The sequence below is a fragment of the Panulirus ornatus genome, chromosome 30 (assembly GCF_036320965.1).
Source record: "Panulirus ornatus isolate Po-2019 chromosome 30, ASM3632096v1, whole genome shotgun sequence".
NCBI classification, from domain to species: domain Eukaryota; kingdom Metazoa; phylum Arthropoda; class Malacostraca; order Decapoda; family Palinuridae; genus Panulirus; species Panulirus ornatus.
The window spans coordinates 1,819,353-1,845,000 of NC_092253.1; the positions used below are offsets into that span (position 1 = coordinate 1,819,353).

Sequence of the window (25,648 nt, forward strand, 5' to 3'; positions counted from 1 at the left end):
GCAACATCGGCAGCGTTACCAGTTTTCATCCCAGACCGCATCATTCCCCACCCCCCCCCCCTCCACCTTCCTCTTCAGATGTTGTGGTCTCCCCCATTTCATAAAATATTTACACGTTTTCTGAATTAGGTAAATGTTACCGTTTTCTATATCGGCTAACGTAATTCACCCATGTCTTCATCAGATAACGTATTTCCGTGTCAACTTGAAAGGTTGCTCACCTCAGTGCCATATTCTCACTATACTATCAACTTTCTTTCGGTTCTAGAATTTCCCGTGATTTCACAACTTTCTTTCACTTGACCATTGCTCAGGTTACGTCATATGTTTCATGTTTCCGTTGCCGGTTTTAGGCAATTCGATCGTAATTCGTTTTTGTGTGTCACTGGGTATACAAATCAGGTCATTTGCTTCATGTGACACTCGAGAGGTATAATGTCAGGTCATGTACTTCATTTGTCAGTTGACACTCTTACTATAAAGGTCATATGTTGTAGATGTCAGTTGTTAGCTCAGGAATCTGGTTACATAATTCATAATTCAGTTAAAATTTCAACTTCTTCATATTTTTTTTGTTCATATTTCTACATTCCCTCACGATAACAGCATAAGAAATTTGCTAAGATATCAAACTCTTGATATGGAATGCCTAAATATAAGCCACCTCCTCTGTTACACTAGTGAAAGTAAAAGAGCAAGAAAAACTAATCACCCCACAGTAAGTGAGAAATATGCAAAATAAATGTAACATCATGTCAACGCAACACATTGAAGGATCACATGAAAAATTAAAATATTTAAAGCGAAGATAATCAAATTAAAAGAATAACAAAACAGTAAAGGTTCACCTTTATCAAGAATGTAATAAATAAGTCTAATAGCAAATGAAGAATAAGACAGCATATAAAAAAAAAGATTAGAATGTACCAAATCAGTTCGAGGAAATACCAGAAGCTTGTAGGAAAATATTTTCGGATATAGTCATATGACATTCAACAAATGTTATCCAAATGTACTAAGAGAAATTAGTAAATAATAAAGTGTAACAAATAAAGGTAAACAGGAAAAAAAATAAGCAAAATACGCTTACTGATAACAGGGCAAAAAACATATAGAAATATTTCGAAGGACGATGGAATGGGTGAAAAGTGGGTGGCACACAGGAACTTAAAATGAAATAAAGATATATGGTAAAATTAGGGTCAAAAAGAGAAATTGTTTGAGTTGAGGTTAGAGAGGGGTTGTGAACCATGAAGTCTTGGCCTCGCTATGTTATCATGAGATAAACATGACAAATCATAGCTATAATTTTAAAAGCAAATATTTCTGTTTAAAGTTTTTATGATACTCTAAGGTACATTGATTGTACTTTTTTAATCTTTCCTCACCTTCACAACACATCAAGAACACGAGTCTAATCATCACTGGACGGACATCCAATATCTCAGGGAAGGAGAGAGAGAGTCAAGATCACATTCAGCTCCAGGAAATAGATTTCCCGTTTTCTACATGAAACGCGACCACCGTGGGAAGTGAAAGGGAACATGTGTCACATGTTCTCCAGATGTTACACCAACGGTTTGTATTACTCCGCTGGCCACTGCAGTAGCTCACGTGCTCCTCCACCACACCTGACAACCCCCACACTCTCTTCAGGAACCAGCGTTCCGTTACCCACCGTCAATTATATCGGCCACGTAGCGAAACATTAAGCCGAAGGCGAAGCCACCAGCAGGGGGTCTTGTTTGCATCAGTGAATCAGGGGTTTTAAGCAGCCGTTTGACATCCTTTTAAATCCCCCTCAGTGTCCTTTGTCGTTGTTCCATGTGTACATCTGCTAGTACTCGTTCTCCTTACATCTATATTTCTCTTCCGACGTAGAACTGCCAATAGTTCCTTGTATCAGATTTCGTGAGTCTAATCATACCACATCCGTCTGCATCTGTCCATCAGAACTGTCATCTCCGTCTGGCCTGAACCAAGACGTATTATTTCCATCAAAACTGCCAGCTCGAAGCTGGCTGGGAGTCTTGCATCATGGCATCTACTTCCTTCACTTCCCGGTCGTTGATTACCGTCTCACTGGATGAGGATTTTCTATTAAGGCCGTTAATCTTGAAGATGGTCGCCCGAGTGAAGCCTTTACATCACTGCCACGTAACTGACGTGTGGAGTAATATGCCATCCCCTGGTGACTGGTTCTCCCTCTTGGTTTCTCGTACTTCAACCTTTATGGAATTTCAGTCCGTTGTTTATAATGAACTATTTCGCCATTTTCTTCTATACTTTCACATTTTTTTTTTTTTTTTGTAATTTGTCACCCGCTTGGTTGTGTACTTTAAATTCCAGGATCTTGATCGCTTCTATTATCTCGTGTCTTGATTTCGTATACGATTCTCTCTTTCCTGCGTCCTGGGGTCTTCCGACCGTCCCCGTAGCGATGCAGGACGCTGCTATTACCACACAGTGGCTCGGGACACCCACCTGTGCCTCACGGGGACGTAATCATGGATCAGGTGGTGTGAGCACGTGCATCGTCCGTACCTTCACAGGTGGATGATCTGGCCCAGTGTGGACCTCGCGGGTCGCCTCGTCTTGAGGACGTTGGGTCCTGAAGGAGGAGGAGGAGGAGGAGGGTCGCTCTCTGCGCATGGTGTGTGTACTGCCGCTACCACAGCCAACACCACACACCACTCACACCACCACCTACATCCCGTGCACCACCGTCACACCCTGTACCCAACTACAATACCTACCCCCCCTCCCCCAACAACACCAGGACTCAAACCCCCTACAACAACCATTGTGTCAGCAGTGAACACCTCAGGGGCGAGCAACCCGTCACCACTACCCACACGACACCCGGAGAAAATACACAACAAGTGGAGATGGCTGGGCGACATAGTGGTAGTACACAGATGGTTGGGTGTAGGAGTGGCACCATGTACGTACGTACGTGCGTGCGTGGAGGCTGGGGGGTGGCGGGGTCCGAGCCCTACGTGGCTTGCTCCACCAACGGAGGCAAACACTGGACAGGCCATGTGATATGTTACTGACGTGACCCAGGGGAGAGGAGGAGAGATGTGCCTGGATAGCTAAGAGAGAGAGAGAGAGAGAGAGAGAGAGAGAGAATTGTGACTAAGGTTTGAAAGACAAGCTACGAGGATAATACACTAATTTACAGACCAGCAACACTAGCAGACGTAGTCGGTGAACTACTTCAAGACCTGGTAAAAAAAAAAAAAAAAAAGACAAATATTTGCATAAGAGAAACTTTTCGAAGCCAAAGAACACACTGGGTGCAGGGGATAGAAAGCCTGTCATATGATGGAGTCCGGACTCTGTACTGTATCTAGATGAGATCATGTAATGGGTGTGGCTACCTAACCTTAACGGGGCATACAGACGCACTACCTACAGTTCGCGGCAAGAACTGTACCTGAAATAACGGGAGGTGAGGTACAGGGGAGGCAATGGACAGTGATCTGAGTTACAGAGGAACAAAGTGAGGCATGTGTTAAGCCGGGGATATCATAACATTACGGAGGCGATGATGTTGTTCTGCGACCCAGACGATCATACGACGGCTCGAGGACGCGAACTCGGTCAGGAGGAATTGAGGATTCAGTGGGAAGCAAAGGCACGGTGTAGGAGGGTGGGAGCAGGGGCGTACCTAGGGGAAATAGCGCCTATGGCAAGCACTGAATTTGCGCCCTTGGCTTAATTAGAAATGTACATACAGTGGATGTATATAAAAATATATATACAGTGCCATTATAAACTGTTAAAGAGTTAGGCCAAACTTCAATGTATATAAACTCTTCAAGACTTAAAGACTTATTTGAACAAAATTGTAACGTAGAAGCGGTAATGCAACTGATAGTAGCAAAATATTACTATAGTTGAAAAGTAGGCGAGTTTCTTTTTTATCTTACAAAACCAAACCGTTAATAATGTCAATCGAGTAGAATATGTCAAAAAACAAACCCGTTGAGTGGCGCCCCCTTCAAGTGGCGCCCAGGGCACCGGCCCTACCTGCCATACCCTCGATACACCACTGGATGGGAGGATGCCTCAGGGGTCTAAGCTAAGTTCAGAACGAGGGAACGACACGGGAGGAAGCTGAGAGAGAGAGAGAGAGAGAGAGAGAGAGAGAGAGAGAGAGAGAGATGAAATCTTACAACTGTAAAACTCCAGTATCCTTGCGCACAGATGGGTAATTAATGACAGATGATTACACACACACACAAACACACACGCACACATCACCTTACCGCCAGGTGGTGTTGTAACAAGATAATGTTGTGTTGGGATTATAATGCAACTGACACCACGGACCTACAGCCACACACTCCTCACGCGTTGCAGACCTTACCCACACACGTCCACAACTCCCTTGACCTTAATGTGAGCTAAACAGCTGGCCAGTACCTATCGCCCTAGACAGAGCCACCCATCTGTCGCAGTCCGCACGTATAGCAACAGTTGTCTGGTCTCCCTGCCCCCTCACAAGGACACTTGGGGCCGAACATCTGGAAGAGAGAGAGAGAGAGAGAGAGAGAGAGAGAGAGAGAGAGAGAGAGAGTGGGGGGGGGGGGGGAGAGAAGCAAGGTCCTTTCGGACACTGGATTGCTCGGCATCCCTGGTAGCTGGGGGTTCAGACTAAACGGGATAAACACGTCATCTTCATCACGGAAGCTTATCGTCGCTTCTTCCCCCCGGGAGATCCGTCAAACTTCGGCCGCCCGGCGCGCCCCGAGTCCCACACAGCCAACGTCAAAGCCTGATGCAGCGGCGGAACCGGACCTTCTGCCGCAACACACCAAACCTCTACAAGACCTTCTGTAGCAGAGGAGCTCGCGAGGTACGCGCTATGGCAGGATATCTTGTTACCCTGCCAGGGTAGGGTACGTGCAGCGGTCCGAGGAGGATCCGTTAGTATAGGAAACCGGGAGGGAGGACGAGCGGTCAGGAGGAGATAACTGCCTCCCTTCCCCTGCGGTAAACCACCTCCGACGACGACGACGATGACGACGACGACGACGACGATGCAGCGGGTGACTGACATCCACACCCGTCGCCACCCGCCATAGCCTCCCTTACCTCGACACCATCTGCCTCTAATCCTACTTTCTCGTCTTATCATCCCTTAGTACGTGAACATACAGACGATCATACGGCCTCAACGCAGCACCCACTGATTCACCGATGAAATCCTACCAGGGGTTGCCCCGTGAAGTAGCTAAAGTCTCCTGCTCCTCCTCCTTCACCAGCGTTTCTTCCCCAGCAGTCAAGACGCCTCCCATCACTCCACTGAAGCCTAATCACGGTACAATCTTCGTCAACACCGTCGATCCTGGGCTGTGAAGAAGCTTCATCTCTTGGACTGCAGACTCTCACAGTGAGGGTCGTCAGGCTGTACGCTTCCAAGGGGTTATCCTCACTTTCTGCGACCCTTGTGTTTTCTCGTCCTTACAGATGATCCCCTGATGGACGCACCTACAGGACAGAGGTACGACTCTGCCATTATTTTCAGCCTTAAAAACAGTTCCCTCTTCCAGGACAACATGAACAGCCTCCAGCACTTAAATACCACAAACCATGGCACAGTCTACCAGACCAAGACGGTAGTCATGTTCATCAGCCTTGCATCCGATCCTGCCTCGCCCCCTGCTATATCACCAGGCCTGAACCCGCTCCACGTTCTTGAGTCCCATCAGGCTTTTCAGTGTCACTTTCGGTAATAAATCAAGCTAGGAACTGACCATCATCAAATCTTCCGGCTATTGTCTCTACAATCTCTCTCGACCCGGGAAAACCTTGGTGTCCCCACACCCTCAGAGCATCCCCTCTTCCTCCTCCGTCTGCTCCTCCCACCTACACAACACACAACACACGCCGCTAGATATCCACACACTAGGCCTCACAACCCTATCTAAACATCACCTGAATCTCCTCTAACAGAGTAGCAGCAACTGTCTCAACCGCAGCACCGTCAACTCCTGTCATCTAAGATCCCTCGTCCCTCACCCACAGTTCGTCACCACGAACCCGTCCCGCCTCGTGCACACAGCAGACCCATCCAAACCACTGCGATTATCATCAATACTTGCATAAACACTGATTGTTTAATCCTGAATCAAATAAGTCCTACTTTCTAAACTGTGTTTATCTTGGCTATATTTCCAGCACTTTGGCAGTGACTAACTGGCAGGAAATGATAATAATAAAGTAATCAATAAATTCATTAATTATTATTACCATCATCATCATCATCATCATCATTATTATTATTATTATTATTATTATTATCAATATTTTTATTATTATTATTACTATTATTATTATTATTATTATCATTATTATTATCATTATTATTATTATCATTATTATTATCATTATTATCATAGTAGTCATAGTAGCAGTAGCAACAGTACAATTTTCATTTACATGGCACGACACACACTGCTACACACACATTTCCAGACTCCGGCGAGCACAAGGTGAAGCCACTCTATACCTACTTACATATACCAGACCCAAGGAAAACTAGCTCAAGGTGAAAAGAGAAAGCGGGTACTCACAGAAAAAAAGCTAAATTCCAAAAATACGAATAAATCACAAGGACAGTCCATGGTGAAAAATGAGATCATAACAAGCATGTTAAATACAACTGAATGTTTAGAATTTGAAAATATATATAAGAAAGGTGGGAGAGGTAATTTGTGTGTGGAGGAGAAAGTCTCGGTGTCTCTGAGAGAGGTCAGCCGAGGTCAACCGGGGAGGTCATCGAGTTCAAGACGGACGTCATCATATAACCTTTCGAGGCAGGAGGATAGATGGTAGGCATGACGGAGCTGTAAAGAAAGGGAGAGGTTGGTTGGTGGGTAGGGCAGGGTAGGGGCGAGAGGAATGGCTATTTAAGGCTTGGTCTGTCTGGTCCCATATGTACTACAAACACCTGGACATTGCTTCTTTTTTCCACTTCGAATGAGGCCATGTGCTTTTTCTTCCACAGGTGTGATGAAATAAGGAATGAGTCCCCAAAGACAACAGCTGACAGCAGTGCCACAGATACGTTTGAGAACAGACTTGACAAACACCTCGCTTCTTCCAGTAAGGGCTGGCATTTGCGCCTCCTCAGGTACATATAAAATGTACAGTTATTCCTCGCTATGTGTGTGTGTGCTTCTTTGTTCATACCTCACCTCGAAATGACCCAGTGGTCTACTGCTGTTTGTATTCCTAATCTTCACGTCCAGGTAAACGACAGTTTGATCTTCACGTCGAGGTAAACAATGATCGACACATCAGGGGGACCCTGAGCTGATCGACACAACTGTGCAGAGAACCGCTCATCGACACCAAGAGGTGCAGAACATCTGGGGGGGAGGGGGGTAACTCATCGACAGCACACAAAGCAAACAACAGTGGACTGACACTAGAATGGAAAGAAGGTAATCAACACCACACAAGGTGAGGGACACTTGATCGACACCACAAGAACACTTGATCGACACCACCCGGTGTGAACAACGTGCAATAACAAACCCCACCAGACATACCTAATGTCGTGTTCTTTCTAAAGGTCAGCTGGTGATTGCGCGGCCTTTACACTTTCCATTTTCTATGCCGCTGACGAGTATAATAAAGTCTTGTGGCGGAAGAAAACGCATGCACTGGACCCGATCGAACCCTGGGCTTACCAGCATAACGAAGGAGAGTGACCCACATTGCCTTACAACCCTTTGCTGTGACCTGTATCACGGCAGGGTGACATGCCTTCAACATATGCCTCACATTATACCTCTGGTGAATAATGAATGAAATAAATTACTTGTAATTACTTATACTTCGCTTTCATTCAGCAACTTTATATTTTGTAAAAGCATCGTATCATTCTGTAACTATTAACATATCAATGTGGTGTTATTTCATAAGCCAAAAAAAACTATTTACTTGTCAATATCATATATTTTCTAAATCAAGCAAATGAGAGTATAGGTGTCACTATGACGTTATTACAACTGAATAACTATTCACGACTCGATATTATACACTTACAGAAGTAACAACTATACTATCAATATTACTAACCTTAAAAAAAAAGAATCCTTGGCTAGCTTGTACCTTGGCTAGCTTGTACCTTGGCTAGCTTGTACCTTGGCTAGCTTGTACCTTGGCTAGCTTGTACCTTGGCTAGCTTGTACCTTGGCTAGCTTGTACCTTGGCTAGCTTGTACCTTGGCTAGCTTGTACCTTGGCTAGCTTGTACCTTGGCTAGCTTGTACCTTGGCTAGCTTGTACCTTGGCTAGCTTGTACCTTGGCTAGCTTGTACCTTGGCTAGCTTGTACCTTGGCTAGCTTGTACCTTGGCTAGCTTGTACCTTGGCTAGCTTGTACCTTGGCTAGCTTGTACCTTGGCTAGCTTGTACCTTGGCTAGCTTGTACCTTGGCTAGCTTGTACCTTGGCTAGCTTGTACCTTGGCTAGCTTGTACCTTGGCTAGCTTGTACCTTGGCTAGCTTGTACCTTGGCTAGCTTGTACCTTGGCTAGCTTGTACCTTGGCTAGCTTGTACCTTGGCTAGCTTGTACCTTGGCTAGCTTGTACCTTGGCTAGCTTGTACCTTGGCTAGCTTGTACCTTGGCTAGCTTGTACCTTGGCTAGCTTGTACCTTGGCTAGCTTGTACCTTGGCTAGCTTGTACCTTGGCTAGCTTGTACCTTGGCTAGCTTGTACCTTGGCTAGCTTGTACCTTGGCTAGCTTGTACCTTGGCTAGCTTGTACCTTGGCTAGCTTGTACCTTGGCTAGCTTGTACCTTGGCTAGCTTGTACCTTGGCTAGCTTGTACCTTGGCTAGCTTGTACCTTGGCTAGCTTGTACCTTGGCTAGCTTGTACCTTGGCTAGCTTGTACCTTGGCTAGCTTGTACCTTGGCTAGCTTGTACCTTGGCTAGCTTGTACCTTGGCTAGCTTGTACCTTGGCTAGCTTGTACCTTGGCTAGCTTGTACCTTGGCTAGCTTGTACCTTGGCTAGCTTGTACCTTGGCTAGCTTGTACCTTGGCTAGCTTGTACCTTGGCTAGCTTGTACCTTGGCTAGCTTGTACCTTGGCTAGCTTGTACCTTGGCTAGCTTGTACCTTGGCTAGCTTGTACCTTGGCTAGCTTGTACCTTGGCTAGCTTGTACCTTGGCTAGCTTGTACCTTGGCTAGCTTGTACCTTGGCTAGCTTGTACCTTGGCTAGCTTGTACCTTGGCTAGCTTGTACCTTGGCTAGCTTGTACCTTGGCTAGCTTGTACCTTGGCTAGCTTGTACCTTGGCTAGCTTGTACCTTGGCTAGCTTGTACCTTGGCTAGCTTGTACCTTGGCTAGCTTGTACCTTGGCTAGCTTGTACCTTGGCTAGCTTGTACCTTGGCTAGCTTGTACCTTGGCTAGCTTGTACCTTGGCTAGCTTGTACCTTGGCTAGCTTGTACCTTGGCTAGCTTGTACCTTGGCTAGCTTGTACCTTGGCTAGCTTGTACCTTGGCTAGCTTGTACCTTGGCTAGCTTGTACCTTGGCTAGCTTGTACCTTGGCTAGCTTGTACCTTGGCTAGCTTGTACCTTGGCTAGCTTGTACCTTGGCTAGCTTGTACCTTGGCTAGCTTGTACCTTGGCTAGCTTGTACCTTGGCTAGCTTGTACCTTGGCTAGCTTGTACCTTGGCTAGCTTGTACCTTGGCTAGCTTGTACCTTGGCTAGCTTGTACCTTGGCTAGCTTGTACCTTGGCTAGCTTGTACCTTGGCTAGCTTGTACCTTGGCTAGCTTGTACCTTGGCTAGCTTGTACCTTGGCTAGCTTGTACCTTGGCTAGCTTGTACCTTGGCTAGCTTGTACCTTGGCTAGCTTGTACCTTGGCTAGCTTGTACCTTGGCTAGCTTGTACCTTGGCTAGCTTGTACCTTGGCTAGCTTGTACCTTGGCTAGCTTGTACCTTGGCTAGCTTGTACCTTGGCTAGCTTGTACCTTGGCTAGCTTGTACCTTGGCTAGCTTGTACCTTGGCTAGCTTGTACCTTGGCTAGCTTGTACCTTGGCTAGCTTGTACCTTGGCTAGCTTGTACCTTGGCTAGCTTGTACCTTGGCTAGCTTGTACCTTGGCTAGCTTGTACCTTGGCTAGCTTGTACCTTGGCTAGCTTGTACCTTGGCTAGCTTGTACCTTGGCTAGCTTGTACCTTGGCTAGCTTGTACCTTGGCTAGCTTGTACCTTGGCTAGCTTGTACCTTGGCTAGCTTGTACCTTGGCTAGCTTGTACCTTGGCTAGCTTGTACCTTGGCTAGCTTGTACCTTGGCTAGCTTGTACCTTGGCTAGCTTGTACCTTGGCTAGCTTGTACCTTGGCTAGCTTGTACCTTGGCTAGCTTGTACCTTGGCTAGCTTGTACCTTGGCTAGCTTGTACCTTGGCTAGCTTGTACCTTGGCTAGCTTGTACCTTGGCTAGCTTGTACCTTGGCTAGCTTGTACCTTGGCTAGCTTGTACCTTGGCTAGCTTGTACCTTGGCTAGCTTGTACCTTGGCTAGCTTGTACCTTGGCTAGCTTGTACCTTGGCTAGCTTGTACCTTGGCTAGCTTGTACCTTGGCTAGCTTGTACCTTGGCTAGCTTGTACCTTGGCTAGCTTGTACCTTGGCTAGCTTGTACCTTGGCTAGCTTGTACCTTGGCTAGCTTGTACCTTGGCTAGCTTGTACCTTGGCTAGCTTGTACCTTGGCTAGCTTGTACCTTGGCTAGCTTGTACCTTGGCTAGCTTGTACCTTGGCTAGCTTGTACCTTGGCTAGCTTGTACCTTGGCTAGCTTGTACCTTGGCTAGCTTGTACCTTGGCTAGCTTGTACCTTGGCTAGCTTGTACCTTGGCTAGCTTGTACCTTGGCTAGCTTGTACCTTGGCTAGCTTGTACCTTGGCTAGCTTGTACCTTGGCTAGCTTGTACCTTGGCTAGCTTGTACCTTGGCTAGCTTGTACCTTGGCTAGCTTGTACCTTGGCTAGCTTGTACCTTGGCTAGCTTGTACCTTGGCTAGCTTGTACCTTGGCTAGCTTGTACCTTGGCTAGCTTGTACCTTGGCTAGCTTGTACCTTGGCTAGCTTGTACCTTGGCTAGCTTGTACCTTGGCTAGCTTGTACCTTGGCTAGCTTGTACCTTGGCTAGCTTGTACCTTGGCTAGCTTGTACCTTGGCTAGCTTGTACCTTGGCTAGCTTGTACCTTGGCTAGCTTGTACCTTGGCTAGCTTGTACCTTGGCTAGCTTGTACCTTGGCTAGCTTGTACCTTGGCTAGCTTGTACCTTGGCTAGCTTGTACCTTGGCTAGCTTGTACCTTGGCTAGCTTGTACCTTGGCTAGCTTGTACCTTGGCTAGCTTGTACCTTGGCTAGCTTGTACCTTGGCTAGCTTGTACCTTGGCTAGCTTGTACCTTGGCTAGCTTGTACCTTGGCTAGCTTGTACCTTGGCTAACGTGTACCTTAGCTAGCTTGTACCTTGGCTAGCTTGTACCTTGGCTAGCGTTTACCGTGGCTAGCGTTCACCTTGACGACTCTTTCTTGAAGGATTTTGAAACAGAGGTTAGGTAACCTCTCGTGCTATGCTCAGGAAACATCAGACTTCAAGATTTTATGTTGATGGAAACACTCGAGTAAACAGTGTGTTTGAGCAGCTAATAATAAACTGTGTAATAACTGACAGCAAAATGTGGTATAACATGGACAGACTGACGTTAGATGATATGAAAAAAATCGTAATTTCAATGTATTTATATGATCGAGTAAAATGATATTACTGAGTGAAGACATCGACGAGATACTGAAGGAGTGTGTGTATGTGTAAACTGCCTGTTTATAGTTACCTGTATATACTGTATGAGGAGAGAGTGTGACACATGTGAGTCTGCATCTCTTCAACATTCTCTACTGTCGTATAACCTTTTAAACTTGTGTATGCAGTCCGCATTTACCAAGTGTGTGTGTGTGTGTGTGTGTGTGTGTGTGTGTGTGTGTGTGTGTGTGTGTGTGTAAGCAAGAGAAGGGAAACAACAACACAGTGGAGCGAGGAACAGGTAAGAAGATAAAGCATACTTCATGATGGTGCAACATTCAGGTGGTAAGCGAAAGGAAAACAGAATATGCCAAATGAGGAAGAGCCTACCGTTGGCAGCCGGTCGGACACGACAAGTGTCAGTACACCAGGAGGTGAGAACGACCAGCAAACACTGGTCAGCGAACATGATAAAAAGAAAAGACGAATCAGGATCCTGATAACATCCAAAAACGCATCAGGAGAACAGCATCAGCAGGACCGAATGCTGGGGGCAGAAATGTGGGAAGATTCTGTGGATTCATAGTACGTCACAGTCACGGGTGTGGCAGCAGACAGATACGTACGTAAGACAAGTTGACTTGAGTTTAAGAAGGAAACAGATGACGTATTGAGAGGGAAATGGCAAGTGCGAGGGTGAAATGTGGCAAGTCTCGTGCAGCAGACAAAGCAACGAAGGAAATCTTGAAGTTAAAGGTTAAGCTGCTGCATAAGTGCTTTTGTGCAACTTACACACAAGGTATAATGGCTGTAATTACTTCAAGTAGGAAGAGAAGTGAACTATGAAATGTACTTTAAATTGGTGGGGTAGTGAGAGATGGGTGCGCCACCCCTGTGGTGGGGTAGTGAGGGGTGGGTGCGCCACCCCTGTGGTGGGGTAGTGAGGGGTGGGTGCGCCACCCCTGTGGTGGGGTAGTGAGGGGTGGGTGCGCCACCCCTGTGGTGGGGTCGTGAGGGGTGGGTGCGCCACCCCTGTGGTGGGGTAGTGAGGGGTGGGTGTGCCACCCCTGTGGTGGGGTAATGTGGGGTGGGTGCGCCACCCCCGTGGTGGGGTAGTGAGGGGTGGGTGCGCCACCCCTGTGGTGGGGTAATGTGGGGTGGGTGCGCCACCCCTGTGGTGGGGTAGTGAGGGGTGGGTACGCCACCCCTGTGGTGGGGTAGTGAGAGGTGGGTGCGCCACCCCTGTGGTGGGGTTGTGAGGGGTGGGTGCGCCACCCCTGTGGTGGGGTTGTGAGGGGTGGGTGCGCCACCCCTGTGGTGGGGTAGTGAGGGGTGGGTGTGCCACCCCTGTGGTGGGGTAGTGAGAGGTGGGTGCGCCACCCCTGTGGTGGGGTAGTGAGGGGTGGGTGCGCCACCCCTGTGGTGGGGTAGTGAGGGGTGGGTGTGCCACCCCTGTGGTGGGGTAGTGAGAGGTGGGTGCGCCACCCCTGTGGTGGGGTTGTGAGGGGTGGGTGCGCCACCCCTGTGGTGGGGTAGTGAGAGGTGGGTGCGCCACCCCTGTGGTGGGGTAGTGAGGGGTGGGTACGCCACCCCTGTGGTGGGGTAGTGAGAGGTGGGTGCGCCACCCCTGTGGTGGGGTTGTGAGGGGTGGGTGTGCCACCCCTGTGGTGGGGTTGTGAGGGGTGGGTGTGCCACCCCTGTGGTGGGGTTGTGAGAGGTGGGTGCGCCACCCCTGTGGTGGGGTAGTGAGGGGTGGGTGCGCCACCCCTGTGGTGGGGTAGTGAGAGGTGGGTGCGCCACCCCTGTGGTGGGGTTGTGAGGGGTGGGTGCGCCACCCCTGTGGTGGGGTAGTGAGAGGTGGGTACGCCACCCCTGTGGTGGGGTTGTGAGGGGTGGGTGCGCCACCCCTGTGGTGGGGTAGTGAGAGGTGGGTACGCCACCCCTGTGGTGGGGTAGTGAGGGGTGGGTGCGCCACCCCTGTGGTGGGGTAGTGAGAGGTGGGTACGCCACCCCTGTGGTGGGGTTGTGAGGGGTGGGTGCGCCACCCCTGTGGTGGGGTAGTGAGAGGTGGGTGCGCCACCCCTGTGGTGGGGTAGTGAGGGGTGGGTGTGCCACCCCTGTGGTGGGGTTGTGAGGGGTGGGTGTGCCACCCCTGTGGTGGGGTTGTGAGGGGTGGGTGTGCCACCCCTGTGGTGGGGTTGTGAGGGGTGGGTGCGCCACCCCTGTGGTGGGGTTGTGAGGGGTGGGTGTGCCACCCCTGTGGTGGGGTTGTGAGGGGTGGGTGTGCCACCCCTGTGGTGGGGTTGTGAGGGGTGGGTGTGCCACCCCTGTGGTGGGGTTGTGAGGGGTGGGTACGCCACCCCTGTGGTGGGGTAGTGAGGGGTGGGAGTGAGAAATTGTCAGAGATAACGAGAATTTACGAAAGGCGTGGCTGTGACCTGTTCGAAGAAGACAGTAGGTGAAGCAATGTGTTGGGAAGGGGAAGGGAAGGTGTGGTAATAACTTCATGAACAAAGTACGTTTATGAAGAGGTTGATACACGAGACCACAGATAAACGCGTCCAGTACGTACTGGAAAGATACAAGTGGAGATACGTGGGCAGGACATGAAGGCAGGCGTCCAGGGCCAGGATGATACGCGTGAAAGGTTTTCATAAAGTTGACCATGTTTTACAGGGGAAAGGTGACATAGTGACCGGTTTGAAAAAGCGGAACTGTGGCCGGTTTCAAAGTGGATTATGAAAACAAGTGTTAGAGTAAAAAACGAGCGATGAAGCAGCTGTTGTACCAACAGGAAATAAAATCGGTAAAGAAAGAGATCAAACAGTTCTGGAAATGACTGGAAACATGAACGCTGGAAGTGACTGGAAACATGAAGGTCCGGTGATAAAAGTGGTACCTGGAGGAACTGATGAAAGGTTAATAGCCTTGCTGGAGTTTGAGGGCAGTAAGGGGGGAAACGGGGGGGGGGGGAAATATATTCATCGTAACCAGAGAATAAAACCAGAAATATGTGTTCAGGAATTGGGGGGGCGGGGGGTAGGGGGGTAGAGTTGAGAAAAATTGGCTGTGTGGACAGAGGCATGAGAGTCGCAAGGATGTGTGTGTGTGTGTGTGTGTGTGTGTGTGTGTGTGTGTGTGTGTGTGTGTGTGTGTGTGTCCATCACGAACAGAAGTTGTAGTTCAACGTGACATGGGGGAGAGGGGAAGGTAGGTGACGGTGGCAAGAACGTGACGTAATCCCAGCACAGCGGTGAGGTCAGGTCACACAGGGGAGGGGGGGCGATGAAAGGAATCAATTAAGTGTCACAGTGAACGACCGGGAGGGAGGTTGAGCAACACCAACACCGCTGGTGTGCCCGAGTCCCCCAGCGGTACGATGGCACGTGGAGGGGAGGCATTACGGGCGGGCAACACTGAGACGCGCGTGTGTGTGTGTGTGTGTGTGTGCTGGAGGAGGAGAGTGGAGAGGGCAGAGTGCGTCCTTCGGGGGTAATAGAAAGGGACGCTTGACGGAGGTAAAAGGTGAATTACCGAGCGAGTGAGGTGAGCAACCTGGGAAGCATTAATGTGGGTAGAGGGAACACGAGAATGTATTTGTGAAGAGGTGACGGGTCCGGGGAGAGAGAGAGAGAGAGAGAGAGAGAGAGAGAGAGAGAGAGAGAGAGAGAGAGAGAGAGAGAGAGACTGGGAATCTTGCACGGGTGCCAAAAAAAAGTTTGTCTTTTCTGATCATCTGTTGCAACTGAGCAGCGGAGTGATACGTCCCTGTGTGGACTACTGCTCTCACTTCTGGGCCGTCGATTATGGCTCTACGTACATAGATTACATAGATTATCCTTTATCAGTTTTTCTTTATCTCTTTAGCCTTTCATATATACATCTCATCTAAGTCCTGGCCTCGATGAGGATAGTTATCCGTAACGAGCCTTCGACGTGAAAGAAAAACATCTGCTTTGGTCATTTCCAATATCATTCAACACTTGGGTAAAGTGATACTCAAAGAATATATTGACCACATATGTTCGGACACCCGGGGCAGTCGTGGTTTACCCTACTTTAACAAACACATAGAGATGCTAGACTCAAGCACTCCGGCGACGAAGACGTAACACTGTATCTAGTTAATTTTGTGGTGATGGAACAAAGCTACACAAGAAGGCAGGGATCACTGTAGAAGCCAGGTACAGAAGACCTAATGGTCTATGACGTGGTTATCTGCTGAAGGACAGTAACAGTGTGCATGTACTTAATCTATATATATGAAGGTAGGGGGGAGGGGGAGGGATAGTAAAGCAGGAAGAAGTCACTGAGAGATGAAGTTACAACTCTTTTAGATCCTCAGTAAATATCATGAGGATGGTATTGATCACTTCTTTGATAATGAGAGAACTGGTGCACCAAATGAGACATGACAGTACCGTAAAAAGAGCTGTGAAGCATGTGTATAGAATACATTTACTGCAAGAGTAGTTGACATACAGAACAACGTAAGGGAAGAGGAGGTGCACTGAGTACCAATCGAAAGATCTATGAAAGAAATGAGAAGCAGAGATTACAAATCACTCCACCCAAACAGACAACAATCAAACACACGCACACACACACACACACACACACACACACACACACACACACACACACACACACACACACGATACACTCCCAAGTGAACCCTGCAATACCAGGTCAGGGGAGGTACGGACATTGACCGACCTCCTCACCACCACCTACACGGTGGGTGACGTAAACATGGTATCCTCTAAGCAGTGAGCTTCGTCCTCTGGGTATGATACCCCAGCATTTCACTTGACCTTAACCATCATAACTGAGCTAACAACCTTTTCCATGAGCATGTGACTGTCAGTCACTGTCATGAGTGTCAGGCAACAATCAATGACTGTCAAGTTACAGTCAGCAACACACGAGTCACCGTCACGAGTGTCATTCAACCATCAGTCACTGTTACAGTTCGTCAGCGTCCACGAGTGTTGGGGTACAGTCACTGTGTGTCATACGTGGGTCAGGTGAGTTAGTGACTCTGTCATGAGAGTGGCAATGGCCATGACAGGTACCACGCAGCAAAGTCAGGGTTAGTCGGATCATTCCTCGCACGTCTGGGGAGGTCGTGGTTCATCCTGTATTAGAACTTGGCGCGTGGTGGTGCTACGCGAGCAGTGTTACCACGTCGGGTGGGGCGACCTGGGTTGTCGTAACCAGGGCACACACACGAGTCCCGGGCCATATCTGAACCTGGCTGACCTCTTCCCTGGCCCGGACGGGTCACCTGTTTCTGTAGCCACATTATGCTCGTTGCTGGCTTAAAGGTTATCAACTCACAACACGTCAGTGAGCTAAGCTCTACACATATTTCATCTCGTAATTCGTTCTCGCTAATCTATCATGCTCGACGTGAGAATGTTGCATGAAGTAGCGGCTACAAAATACTGAATGATAGATACGTCAGGAATCGCAATATTAAAATTGAAACAAATACATACAACAGTGAAGTTTGACTTCTGTGATTTACGAGTTGACTGGCTGGTAATTTTAGGTTTCTGGCCTTATCAGCCGTCCGCGTCATTAAGACCATGAACGTTAAATCATAGCCAATAATCGAATCATCTTAAACGCCACTGTCATTAAGGCTGTCAATGCCAAATCATAATCCATTAATCGAGCCCCTCTGAACACCTTCCTCGAGACAATTACCAAGGCCATACCCGCTCTCACCACAGGTGCACAGTACACACACACACACACACACACACACACACACACACACACACACACCTTGCAATATATGGCCGTGAAAACACAGCAAATTACAAGACGGGCGACCTCGTTTTCCCCTATGCTCACACCTGCTCACCTCAACCCTGAAGGTAACATGTGATCTCGCATGAGTTAGGGTGGGGAAAGAATAATCATGTTCCAGTATAGTTGTCCTCTTGTTTCAATCCTGGGAAACGTCTCGGTATTGTAGCTATGTTGATTACATCACCCAAGTCAAGACGCAGTTGACTGTATTTCATGACGTGTAGAATAAAGAGAAGTTTTCAGTTGCCCTTGAATTTGCCATGTCATTAGTTTCCACTCGTCTCGCTCGTCATACATGTGTCAAAAACTCGCCTTGATTTCTCGTGCTCCGTGATAAGTGCGGACAAAGAGCGGGTAATATGGTTCAAGATTCTTGCTCAAGAAAGCGGCAGCAAGAGGGAAGAGCCATGACCTCGTCTCAACTGAATCACGACCAATTAAAAACTTTTAAAAATGAGGAAAAGAAATATGAACATTGTGCAGACACCCGGGTGGGATGTCATCAGTCCATCCCTTGTATCACTGAGGGACTTCCGTTTCATGAAAGACATCAAGTGTTGTTCGATGTATTCTACTTTACTGTAGCTGCTTCGTTATGAATACAAAGAGGCTGTCTAATCTAAATTCCTCTTATGTTGTATGCTACATTTCGTTTATCGATATCAACAATTGGTATGTGATCGTCCAAAACATCTTTATATTTCTCTTCCTTCGTGTCACTTTGATCATTAACTGCCAAACTCCCAAGAAATCTGATCCACAACAAAATCAAGCAAGATGTCCCTCCTTCATCCACACAGCACGAATCTCAACCCAACCTCTCCCTCTACTACCGTCCAAACAGACTTCACGCTGAACAACCTGGACTGCTCCAACCATCCACAATCCTCCTCCCCTTTCTCTCGCTGAACGAGTGGCAAAAAGATAACGAAACAACTTAACATATCCACAACACAACAATGACAAAAAAGTGGTTAGTCAGTTTCATAGCCGGCCGCTCAGCTACAGTCATTCACAAGGGCTTCACCTACAAAAAAAAAAAAAACTCAAATTATATACAGTGGAGTTCGACAGCAGTACCCGGCCAGGTATCAAAAGTTATTAAAAGCTACACAGTAGACCAGCACTTCAACAGCTCTCAGGTTCTACTCCTTTGGCCCAAGATGCTGTCTTTGCTTCCACCTCACCCACAAACAGGATCCCTGATGAAACAGCAGTAAGAAAATGGGAACAATGTAATGAGGCATAATACAATGATAATCTCTTCCCTTGACCTCCGTCTGAAGCTGCGATTGCTGTCTCTCGTCCGTATTTTTTTTGTATAAAAGAGTTGATAAAACACAGGAGATAGAAAGCTGCGGGAGGAGGTGTTTGTGATGTACGTACATTCTGTTTGAGGGAGCGGAGGAAAGGAGCGAAACATGTTCGCTAACCATCCACTCCATTCCTTACTCCCTCACCAGACGTTAGGCTAAGACACGTCATGTTCATCAAGAAAGAGTCGGCATCATACACGTCATACACATATGGTGACAAACTCTGTCTTATGCTCGATGACACATGGGATATAGTTCATCCTGACGTGATCCTACATCATCATGGGGCTCCTGCAGTACTCAGGAAGTTTGCCACGTCCACCGGTCGGCCTCACAGGTCACAGAGCGGTGTGATGTATGTTCGTCTATGTGCAGAGAAAGGCAGTTGAGTAAGCAAATGCTCGGTGTCTTCTTTATGGTAGGTTGATCGTGGGCAGGAAAGGTCGTGAGATAAGCTGAAACGGTGACTGTAGTGTTGTAGTAATGCCTGATATATATATATATATATATATATATATATATATATATATATATATATATATATATATATATACATATATTTTTTTCTTTTTTTCTTTTTTTTTTGCTTTGTCGCTGTCTCCCGCGTTTGCGAGGTAGCGCAAGGAAACAGACGAAAGAAATGGCCCAACCCACCCCCATACACATGTATATACACACGTCCACACACGCAAATATACATACCTACACAGCTTTCCATGATTTACCCCAGACGCTTCACATGCCTTGATTCAATCCACTGACAGCACGTCAACCCCGGTATACCACATCGCTCCAATTCACTCTATTCCTTGCCCTCCTTTCACCCTCCTGCATGTTCAGGCCTCGATCACACAAAATCTTTTTCACTCCATCTTTCCACCTCCAATTTGGTCTCCCTCTTCTCCTGATATTGTAGAGAGACATCATAGGTATAGCATAAGTGGGAGGCCATTGGTGTGGCCAGTAGTGAAGTACCACTACTTTGATCGTTTCTCTACTTACTCGGTGAGACGGAGCCGGAGCTTTCCCCAGGCGGGATAGACTCCTCCTTCTAGTCCTAAGCGGCGGAAGGGTTCCTTCTCTCTTACTACTACTACTGTGGTTCACTTCATCTTCTTCATTTCGAAGATATATATATATATATATATATATATATATATATATATATATATATATATATATATATATATATATATATATATATTCTTCATGATGCTAGTCCTATGATTTATCTTCTGTGGACCAGACTGTACAGTTTGACCCCTGTGCTTCACCCGTTATTCCTCTGTGCAACAGTCTACTTTTCCCACTTTCTAGTAACTTCATCTTTCCCTCAACTTTTTTTTTCCTTCTATCTTAAGTAATCCACTTCGCTTCTGTAGCTCTGTCATTCTTTATCTTCTTGTACCTCCCACAATCAAGTCCCAGAAGGTTTCACAATAATGACGAGCGAGACTGCGTGTCATCACCGGGGAGCCACCAGCTAAACTACACGCGTACGTAGTTAAGGACGGGGAAGTTCACACACCATAAACCCATCTAACGTGTGGAGGATGACTGTTACTAGCGGCGGAGGGGCGCCTCAGTCACGTCACGACGTTACGTAACCGTCGGTGGTGTGCACGAGTGAGAGGCGGCCTGACTGACTGACATCTTGCACCATCGCTCTGCCAGGATGGCCAATAACTCGACCCTGCAACGACACCTGTAGCCTAGCCAAGCTTCGCAGCCACCTGCACTTACCACCCTAAATCCTTCCTCATCAACGCTGGTAATGTAGCTAGCTAGCAGGGCCAACCGTCTGAACCCCTAATACATATCTTAGGTTCAACGGGTTTCACGAGAACACGGCTTGAAGTCTTACTTTATAAATCAGTGACTAACAGACTCACGGACGCTGGGAGGTGTGGGAAGGAGAAAGGCAGACCTCACTTTAAGTATCTTCATCTATCTCATTATCTCTCTGAAGGCAGTCACTTGCGAAGATAGTCTTTACTAGATGTAAGTATATGAATCATTTTAATATATATATATATATATATATATATATATATATATATATATATATATATATATATATATATATATATATATATATATATATTCAGTGAGAGCTTGTGTTGTCTTCGAATTATCTTAAATACCAGAGGGTAATTCAAGACATTTCAGTCTGTGGTTACCACTCTACGTTGACGGGATGTGCGGAGAGTAAGAACATTATCTGGGAAGACAAAAATGGTTATGCTTGAAGGAATAGTAGTCCTAACAATATTGTATGGATGCGAGGCAATGGCTATAGATAAGGCTGTGTGGAAGAGGGTGGATGTATTGGAAATTTTATGTTTAAGGACAAAGTGTGGTGTGAGGTGATTGATCGAGTAAGTAATGAAAGGGTAAGAGAGATGTGTGGTAATAAAAGGAGTGTGGTTGAGAGAGCTGAAGAGGGTGTGTTGAAATGGTCTGGACACATGGAGGGAATGAGTGAGGAAAGATTGACAAAGAGGATATATGTGTCAGAGGTGAAGGGAACAAGGAGAACAGGAAGACCAAACTGAATGTGGAAGGAGAGAGTGATAAAGATTTTGAGCGATCGGGCCCTGAACAAGCAGAGGGGTGAAGGGTGTGCACGGGATAGAGTAAATTGGAACTATGTAGTATACAGGGGTCGACAGGCTGTCAATGGACTGAACTAGGGCGTCCGGGGTAAACCATGAAAAGGTCTACGGGGCCTGGTTGTGGATAGGGAGCAGTGGTTTCGGTGCATTACACATGGCAGCTAGATAATGGATATGACCGGGAGGCCCTCTTCTCCTGGTCCTGGTGAGAATCAGCGATTATCATTATTATTATTATTATCATTATTATTATTATTTTTATTATTACTATCATTATTATTATTATTATTTTCATTATCATTATTGTTATTATTATTATCATTATATATTACAATTAAGAAAAATCTTAAATACAGTCTAATCATTTACCTCAAAAAGATCACGGATCTATAGATAAAAAGTGACTAAGGATTACAAGCCAAATGACGGTCTATCTGTCCCTAGCGATGGATTCAACAACTAACCAACTCAACTGTTCAAATCAGTACTACGTAGCGCGTTCTGCTACGTTCATCTCGAACGTGTCCAGCTGTACGCTGAAGCATACACCAAAACGTGTATCGACGATGCTCATGTATACTATTTCCCCTGGCTGTGGGGAGGGGAGAACCTGTGCCACACACTAGGTGACCAAGAGCTGGTGACGGCCTCCTTGCTTAGCGTTTCATCGCTACACTGCACGCCACCAGACTCATAGTGAAAGTGTGCACCACCTGACGCCACCACACACCGGCACTATATACCACACCATACCACACTATCTGTAGCTTGGATCATCACGGGTCTTTCCGTTATCACTCATCATGACAGCTATCTATAACCAAAGTGAATAACAGTGATTTTACAGCCCCGCCTGTGAAGACAACGGGAAATTTAGCAGCTAATCCTAGTTCTAAACTGAAATAAAAGCAATCTTTTTTTTTTTCCTATTTCAAGGAAAAGAACGTGACATAAAAATGAGGTACTTTAATTGTAATGTTCGCTACGAATCCCTGGCGAGGGAATCAAGTGTCTATGTTGTGGGATGAGGAGACGTAAGCTTACACTACAGTGTGAGTTCTGGAGGGAAAGGTTAACCAAGGCCATACATACGTGGCTCCGAGTCTGCTCAGAATTCTAGAATTAGACTTTTGCAGTTATGTACTAGAAGTGTGAGGAACAAGGATGAGTGAGAGATGTAGAAAGAGACAGATAGGGAAACACTTCAATATTCTTTCCCCAATCGTGTGTGTATATATATTCTGGAATATGCTGGTATACTGACAGCGAGGAAAATGAAGCGTGAAGATTCTGGGCGCTTTCGTGATAATTCACGTCTTCAGGGATACACACACAGATGATGAAGATGTGACTCATCATGTGAACGTCCTCATCTTCGTGTCTCACTTTCCTTGTGGTTACCAGCTATGTTGCAGGTCGTGATTCAGTGGCCTCCTTCAGTGCCCTTAAATGTATTTCTAAATTTCCCGCTCAACAGGTCGACTAGCGCACGCAACCAGCCTCGTTCCTACTACCAGTCCACTGTCACATTACTATGGAACGGAATGTTTACATTCCCGTCACGTGTGGAGTGACCACCCTAACTCATGTTCTCCACCAAAGCAATAACTGTGTAGGATGCCTAACCTCTCCCTGTGATGTCTGTCCCAGTTTGCCTTTCCCTTGAACACGATGGTACGACTTTTGAACACGACGGTAACGACCTCTGAACACAACGGTGCGACCCTTGAACACGACGATACGACCCTTGAACACGACGATACGACCCTTGAACACGACGGTACGACCCTTAAACACGACGGTAACGACCTCTGAACACGACCATTCAACACCAGAATACTTCGGGATGACCCCTGTGCACGATCATACAAACCTAAGGTATGATGACCCGGACTTTGACTTAACTCTTGTGAGGTCGTCATAGGTCAGGTCAATCATACCAAAGAGTTGTACCGTGCGGCCGAAGGTCGTACTTCCAGTGTGCACACACAAAAAAGAAAGTGATTTCGCTCATCCAACACTCTCGTAGCCAACAAGATCACCTCACACATTTATCGAACGTTATCTCAAAAACTTATACAACTTGTAATTATTTTTATTCATGTTTTCGTTGAGGTAATCGTCACTTCTGCCATGATCCTCCTCTTCCTATACTTGCTCCTGCTGCCGTCCACCAGTGAGAGCTTGTCTCTGGCAACACACACACGAGCATCACAATGTTGGTCAGAGTTTCACACTTCGACTCTGAGGCGAAATCCGCCAGGAGGAAGGGCAGCGCCAAGCTGGCCTTCAGGGCGTGTGTGCGGGGTGCCCCTGACACCATTCTCGGCGGGGCGGGAAGGGAAAGCAACAGCAGCGGCGGCGGCAGCAGGTAACCCGCCTCCGGTGTTTATTCCGACATCCTGACGAGGTCGCGGGGCAGGGCGTGTGGGGATGCACGCACGGCGTGAGTGTTGGAACCTCGCTCTCCACCACGACGCGACGCTGCCCTTCCTCACCACCCGCCACAATGGCTTGTTTCGGTCGTGCAAAACGAAGCCCTTCGTTAACCTTCACCTCACGCACGCAGCGTGAGGTCAAGCTCAGTAGCCACACCGTGATGGACGACGGAACAGCGAGAGAAGTACTACAGTCGATGTTGTATCAATACAGCTGTATTTCACGAGTTCTAGGTAGGTCGACAGATACCACCAGACCTAATTCTGTGAGTGTTATGGTGTCACCCACGTCCTCTCTGAAAGCTAATGCAGCAGCTAAGGCTGCCCTAATTCCAGCAGCAGGGACACGCAGACTCCTTTGGAGTGAGAAGTCCTCTAACAGGATTGTACTCTCAAAGAACCAGCCTCGCTGTATCACTGGATTATCTCTTGCCCTGTACACAGTATTGTCCGAGTTACTCTCTGTACCTCCTCTCTCATCCTGCTCTGCTCGCTCCTTGCTCCCTCATGCCCTACAGATGCAGGACGTCGCCTGCATCCTCGGCACAACCCATGGAGAAGCTCCTTGACGTCTGACACCCTGTACTGAATCTCTGAACCTTCCCCCTGTGTTTGAGGCTAAAGATACCTAAGTAAGTATGCGTGTGTGTGTGTGTGTGTGTGTGTGTGTGTGTGTGTCATTAACAATCATCAGTATGAGAAACATGTGAAACATCTGGACACTAAAAATAACGTACAAAAAGAAAGTTAGACAGACAAGCAGAAAGTGGTTGAGAAAGTAAATAAAAAAAAAGTTCTCAGACAACGGCTGGCTGGCTAACCACACAAGAAACCAACCCACCAACTGTCTTCCTAGTTAACCACACAAGGAACCAACCCACCAACTGTCTTCTTAGTTAACCACTTCAGGAACTGACCCAGCTACTGGCTTCTTACTAACCACTTCAGGCAGTAACCTGGCGTCATGCTGGTCAGCTGACTGCACGCGAACTAGCCAGCGGAAGAAGGAACTAACCAAGACGGAGACGCAGCCTTGTATAGACACAGACGCTGGGGTTGTGTGGGGTGGTGGAGGGTTGGACTGGTCTGGAGCAGACTGGAGGGAGGAAGGGTTGAATCCACGGGGGGAATGAGGGAGGGGGGAGGGGGGGCTAGCAGACGAGATGGTGTAGAAAGCCAGACAGAAAGTACCGCTCGTGGTGGTGGTGGTGGTGGTGGTGTGGGAAATTGATAGGCTAGTCTAGCGCTCTGTGGCGGAGACCAGCGGAACGTAGTGGCGACGGGCACTCAAGCTCCTCGTCCGTTTTCTATGCTAACCCGGGGATAACACACCAAACTCGTGTACACACCATCACCAGGTTGATCATAATGTACACTGTCGTGTGACACGATCACTCTGGCCCCCTTCTTACACCTGTCTTGCACCAAAGCCTCTCTCACGTCCCCCTCCCCCCCCCCCCACACACACACACACACACTCACACAAATAGGGAAAAAGGACTCCGTAAATTCGCCGGGATTTTTCAAACAAAAAGGAAAATCAAGAAAGTTACAGGTTTTCTGGAGTTTTCACTATACGCTTTTCGATTTATATTTATATACATATATATATATATATATATATATATATATATATAGAGAGAGAGAGAGAGAGAGAGAGAGAGAGAGAGAGAGAGAGA

The 25,648-nt window shown here is 47.4% G+C and overlaps 2 protein-coding genes across 3 annotated transcripts in view; one reads left to right on the plus strand and one right to left on the minus strand.

Annotated features, from left to right (window-relative positions):
- Positions 1-25,648, plus strand: part of LOC139758298 (superoxide dismutase [Mn], mitochondrial) — a 220,641-nt gene that overhangs the window by 51,205 nt on the left and 143,788 nt on the right. The window lies entirely within an intron of this gene.
- The window catches only part of LOC139758292 (uncharacterized), a 74,759-nt gene that overhangs the window by 16,818 nt on the left and 32,293 nt on the right, over positions 1-25,648 (minus strand). Inside the window, exon 1 of one of the 2 annotated variants that reach the window (XM_071679510.1) lies at positions 1,679-2,315. The exons of the other annotated variant lie outside the window; for it this stretch is intronic. The gene's annotated coding sequence lies outside the window, so the exon portion shown is untranslated. Of the gene's footprint in view, positions 1-1,678; positions 2,316-25,648 lie in introns of those variants that run through there. 2 annotated transcript variants of the gene reach the window in all.